The sequence below is a fragment of the Calidris pugnax genome, unplaced genomic scaffold (assembly GCF_001431845.1).
Source record: "Calidris pugnax isolate Ruff unplaced genomic scaffold, ASM143184v1 scaffold38, whole genome shotgun sequence".
NCBI classification, from domain to species: domain Eukaryota; kingdom Metazoa; phylum Chordata; class Aves; order Charadriiformes; family Scolopacidae; genus Calidris; species Calidris pugnax.
The window spans coordinates 3,877,298-3,883,793 of NW_015090995.1; positions in this window are offsets into that span (position 1 = coordinate 3,877,298).

A 6,496-nucleotide genomic window follows, 5' to 3' on the forward strand; every position below is an offset into this window, starting at 1 on the left:
GCCCAGGAAGATCATGGAGCAGATCTCCTCCTGGAAACTGTTAAAACACAAGGAGAACGAGGAGCTGACTGGTGACAGTCAACATGGCTTCACTGAAGGAAAACTGTGCCTGATAAATTTGATGGTCTTCTATGGTGAGGTTGCAGCATTGGTGGATAAGGGAAGAGCTACTGGTGTCATCTACCTGGGCTTGTGCAAAGCATTTGGCCCTGTCCCACATGATGTCCTTGTCTCTAAATTGAAGAGGCATGGATTTGACCGATGGACCACTTGGTGGATAAGGAATTGGATGGATTGTTGCACTCAAAGAGTTGCAGTCAATGGCTCGATGTCCAAGCAGAGACCAGTGATGGGGGGTGTTCCTCAGGGGTCAGTGTTGGGACTGGTGCTGCTTAACATCTTCATCAGCAACATGGACAGTGGGATTGAGTGCACCTGCAGCAAGTTTGCTGATGACACCAAGCTGTGGTGTGGTCAACGTGCTGGAGGGAAGGGAGGCCATCCAGAGGGACCTGGACAGGCTTGAGAGGTGGGGCCATGCAAACCTCATGAAGATAACCAGGTTAAGGGCAAGGTCCTGCATGTGGGTTGGGGCAATCCCAGGTAGAAATACAGGCTGGGTGGAGAATGGATTGACCCCACCTGGAATACGGTGTCCAACTCTAGGGTCCTCAACACAAGAAGGGCATTGACCTGTTGGAATGGGTCCAGAGAAGGGCCACAAAGACAATCAGAGGGCTGGAGCACCTCTCCTGTGAAAAAAGGCTGGCAGAGTTGGGGTTGTTTAGCTTGGAGAAAAGAAGGCTCTGGGGAGCTCCTTCCAATACCTAAAGGGGGCTACAGGAGAGATGGGGAGGGACACTTTATAAGGGAGTGGAGCTATAGGACAAGGGGTGATGGCATTAAACTGAAAGAAGGGAGATTTAGATTAGATATTAGAAATTTTTTCCTGTGAGGGTGGTGAGACCCTGGAACAAGTTGTCCAAAGAAGCTGTGGCTGCCCCATCCCTGGAGGGGTTCAAGGCCAGGCTGGATGGGGCTTTGAGCAACCTGGTCTGGTGGGAGGTGTCCCTGCCCAGGGCAGGGGGTTGGAACTTTAAGATCTTTTCCTACCCAAAGCACTCTATGATTCTATGATCTCTGCAGGAAGAGGCTGCTCCCTGCAGGTTTTCTCCCAACGCTCTCTCTCGAGTCTCCAGGCCTGGAACATTCCCATCATGGTTTGTCGTACACGGATCACTAAGCAGTTTCCTTTCTCTTAGGGCACCTCTGTTCCATGTCGAAGTGAATCTTGGGCAGCTCCTGTGCGATTGCTTTCCTGCTCCTTTGTGTGCACAGCCCAGTAAATAAGGAGGGGGATGGAAAGCACATTGTGCTGAAGAACAAAACAGCCCCTGAAATCCGCCTGTCTGCCTTCCCCTTCTCTCCTCTGTGTGTCTTGCTTTCTTCTCTACCATTTTCTCCTTTCTCTTTTCTTTCTCCATTTCTGCCCCAAATTCTTTTACGCTCCTTTGACACCCACTCCTCGTTCTTTTTGGTGCTCTCTGCTCTGAAAAGATTTCCTCTCTCCCCTGTTTTCCTCTCATTTTGGGGGGGGCTGTTTCTGTCCCCGTGCGGGGAACAAATGAAAAGGGGGACTCCTTCTGTCCCTGAGTGCCTGTCAGCTGTCTGCTTGTATCAGTTCTCTACCCGTTCTTCTCCCTCACCCCAGGTACTATGCTTTTAGAAAGTATCCTGCTGTTTTTCTAAATGTTTTCAGTGGGGTAGAATCTGTGCTTGGGAGATTTTTGTGCTTACTGATGCTAGCAAAGAAGGTCCATTACTTATTTGACATCAGTTATTTAAACAAAAGAAGGAATAGGGTGGTATGACATCTGGGCAAACGTTCTCAGATTCTTCTCAAGCTGAATTTAGGGCCCCTAATCCTAGTTTTGTCCCCTCTTGTTGAGAAGAGGCTCTTTGTGCTCTCCTCACAAGTGTGCCTGCCCATCTAATGTGCTGGAATTGATGGGAAGGTCTGTCCTTTTGTGCAAGATCTGTTCCTCCTGTCTTCTCCTTCACAGGTGGGCACAGTATAACCACTGAGATCCATCACCCTGCATCAAAACCGAGTCACTCTGTGGCTGTGCAAGAAATCAGGCTCATCTTGTTACTTCAATTAGGAAGAGACCCAGAGGAGGGAGCCCTTTGTCTCAGGAAAACAGGGATTCGTAGGCTCTTGGGAAGAAAAAGGATTCCTTCAAGCCTTAAGGAAATTTGTCCTGGCTCTCAAGCCTTTCACCAAACTCTTCTTCAGTAGCTGGGTGCACAAGGACACTGTCAGTGCATGGTTTTAGGGAAGGTATCTTTATTTTTGTCTTTTCCTGTGTTTTCCTCTTAGCAAGGATGCTCTGTGATTAATGTTCTCAGCTGATGTTTAGCTCTGTTCTTCGGTTTAGGTGCTTGGGGTTTGGAGGCCTTTGGGATATTACCGCTTGTAGGAACTTCACAACCTCCAACGGCTTCTCCAGCGCCAGTTTGGGAATTCCGATGACTTGTTTCCCCTTGTAGGAACTTCACAACCTCCAACGGCTTCTCCAGCGCCAGTTTGGGAATTCAGCTCATGGGGTTCCCCTGGCTGTTCCTCTGCTCGAAGTGCCACCACGTGGGTTCCTCATTGGAGGTTGTCTGACAAAACACCACAGCGCTTTGTGCGAGGCACAGATGGGTTGAACACAGGTGTGAGAACACGCTCTGACACACTGCCTGCCTTGATGCTCCTGCGTCCTCCTCCCTGGAGCCTTTCTTCCCTTTCCATTCTCCGTGTGTGTTCTTGGTAGAGCTCTGTATGAGGGATTTTTAAGAATTTATTCCATCCTGGTAAATCGTGATCTTCCTTGCACAATCCACATTCTAGGTTCCTAGGTAAAGCATCATTCTCTAAAATACTTTAATTGGGATAAATTGATAAATTTGAGTTTTACTCTGAAGGGGAAAGAATCTAGCGAAGTTTCTGGAGGACGGTGACAACACTTCCTCTTCTGTACAGGAGAGAAGGTGGTCCTCCTCTTCCAGGAGATGTGAGGTTATAAAGCAGGGAAGTTGCCGTGTTTGAAGAGGAGAGTGAATGCATGTTTTGGGAAACAATTCTCTGCAACAAGGACTATTTTCAAAGAGGAAGTTAACAGGTATAAAATCCATAGCCTTTAACTGTATCAACACCTGAAGTGTTGTGTTGAAAATTCGAATGCTAGAATTTTAGTTTTTATGGGTTGGTAATGCAAAGCACTCAATGTTATGGATGTTCCACTCTTGAGTGATTTGATTGAATTAATATTGACTTTGAATAAAGAGAAAGTAATAGGCTTTAGGTTCAGACCAGACACAGCCCTTACTTCTAGCTTTTTAAAATTTTCAGGATAAAAATACTGTTAGCGTATCTCCATATAGCACCGTTTTCACCAGTCGTTTTCAGCAAATGCATTTGTATTCAGGGCATTCTGCATTTTGTGACTTTATATGTTTAATCAGGGTGGCTGCTTCTGAATTCACAACAGTAAACTGGGATCTGTTTCAATGATTTACGTTGATTAAAACTCCAGTATTTTAAAGGGAACGATTCTGGTGAATCAGAATCTGATTTCAATTTCACCTTCATGCCTTTTAACACCTGGCTTGTTTTTTCTCTGTTGTGTGTTTGTACGTTGTATTCAGCCTTGTGCACATCAGGATGGCCCTGTTGGGTGGGTGGAAATCCTTAGTTTTTCTACCAAGGTACATATTTGCCATTTAGTAAAGCATAAAATGTCTGGAATATTTCGCTAGGGAAAGGCATACGGTTGGTAACACTGTGTCTTCTGAAAGCTGGGTTCTTGGAGTTCCTTGGGAGATTTTTTTGGATTAAGTCCTCTTCAGCACTCAAAGCACACCATATTTAGTATGATCCTTAGTTTCTAACAAGGTACATATTTGCCATTTAGTAAAGCATAAAATGTCTGGAATATTTCGCTAGGGAAAGGCATACGGTTGGTAACACTGTGTCTTCTGAAAGCTGGGTTCTTGGAGTTCCTTGGGAGATTTTTTTGGATTAAGTCCTCTTCAGCACTCAAAGCACACCATATTTAGTATTCTGTCTCATAAACCTTCCCATACACTTTAGAAAGTTGTAATGCTTATGTGAAAGTCTGCATTTATGACAAATCTGAGTTTGTCTCCTTGATTTCCTTTGAGTTCTGAATTGCTCGGCTGTTTGTCCTAATTATATCCTTAAGCCAGAAGGTATTGGGGAAATAAGGAAGATGCCCCCAGCCATGGAAGCAGCTCTTTCACCAGAGATTCTGGTTTGTCTCAAAATTTAAGCTAAACTGACACAAGAGATTTTTTTTTTTCCTGCTGCGTTTTGCTGTCCCTAAACTATCAATAATTTAGGATGCATGTACCGCGAAGCGCCTTGTTTTTGTGGTTCGTGCTGTCTGTTAATGTCTCTGTGCTGATGTCTGTCTCGTGTGCATGTGTAACTTGGCTTGATATGTACTCGCTTTGTTTATCCATGTTGTCACGTCCCTTATAGATACTGTTGGTGACAGACGCGGGCTGCAGTGGGATTTGGGCCATCTCTCTGTAGAATGGTGTGTTTGGAGTTGCCTGGATAACCCTTCCAGCACTCGGTTGTTTTTTGCCCCCCTTTCACTCCCCTTACTTAACCCAGGACTTACTATTTGTATGCGTATGTGTGTATGCACAAAAATAGCCCAACAGAGACTCTGTTTCTGTCTTCCTATCCACATCTATTTATCTTTTGGTCTAAATACAGCTTTTCAGAATGAGTTTTGTTGCATCAGTACAGCTGTTGTGGAAGCACAAGCTATTGAAGAAGCTTTCAAAAGCAGGAGGTGTGTGGAAGTGAGTACGTATTCTTGGGTTGGTACTCAAAGGTATTCAGCGTTGCTCCTTTTGGAACCAGCTGTAAGGAGGTTGCTATTTTAAAATCTCCTCCTTTCAGAGTTGTTACGTGAAGTTTCAGTGCATCATGTCTCACTGTGTGCAGCTCCTGACTCCTGGTTCACCTACCGAGAGTGAAAGGAAAGGTTCCTCAGGGTCAGCCACCCACCTGCTGGAGGTTCTAGCAGGTACCACCTTGAGGAACATGCTGGTTTCTTGAGGACTCTCTCAAACGTATGTTACTGGAGATCCACCATATTTTGACTGCTGTCTCCAAGTTTAAATTGGTGACCTAGAAAAGCTGTTGATCGTTCACATCCACCCTGCAACAATGGTCTGGGATTAGGACATTTTGATCTTAGAGTCCCCAAAACTGGCTGAAAGGTAGACTTGGCCTCCCCTTAGCAGTGGGCACCTGGGGTGTGTTGGGCACTGCTGCCCTGTGCAACAGCATCTCCTGACCAGCTCTCCTCAATGCAGGGCCCATGTGAAGCCACCACCACTGCAGGTCATTTCCCAGTTGTGTTTTCCACTGTGGTGAGAGGGGTATCTTGGCCAGAAATGGTTTTCAGAAATGCAGTGGAATCATGAAGCTGCTGTTATGTGTCCATTTGCTGGGGCTGAATGAGCCAAGTGAACCTGCATTTTGATGGACATCCGACCTACTGTTTGTGAGGAATAAATGTATAAAAATGGGCAACCTTTATAAAAGACAGTGATGCTTCTGTAGAACATGACTTTATGAGTGGGAAATTAACATCTTCAGCCTATTGGCTCCGGGAAAAGAAGGGCTAAGGCTCATTAGAGGCTGTTCTGACAAAGACCAGGAAGATTGTGTTTCCCAAGTTTCAATTTTCCCAGGGAGAGGCCGAGAGAATCTAGTAGCTAAAGCCCAGGGCGGGGATCAGATTTGATTCCTCTTTCTGCCCAAGCCATTTAACTCTGTTTCTTCTCAGGTAATATAGGAATAACACCACTAGCATCTCGAGCAGTTTCAAATCCTTGAGTGGAATGACCTCAAGAACTGCAAACTATTTGTTATGTGTGGATTGAAATCCCAGCTCCAGGTCTGCTCGTGTCCTCAGCCAAGTTAGTGGCTCCAGTCCTTCTGTTTCTCATGAGCTGAGACAAGATACCCTGACATTTGAAAAATCTTGGATCAGGCTTTCTCCCCAGCTCGGAGAATGGCTCTGCCTTTACTTATTTTTCTATTCTAAGAAGAATAGGAAGCGTATCCGAAATTACACGATTATCCTATTTTTGCTCCTTAAACTTTAATTTTAAAACGGGCTATTTTTAAGTTATTGAATCTTGTGCCAGACACCCAAATTGCGATTAAGAAAGGAGGTGAATGTGTCTGGCATTTTCCAGCACAGGCATGGCCATATCTAACCTAAAATGAGAGCCGCTGGTCCCGGGGAGGCGGTGGGGAGATGTCGGCCGGCAGCGGGGAGCGCGTCTGAGCCCAGCAGCCCGTGTCAGGTCTCCGGAGGTCAGACCACAGCGCCTTTTGTGCCTTTGTATGTCTCCCCCCTCCCAACCCTTCCCTCTTCTTTCTCCCTCTCCATGTGTATTT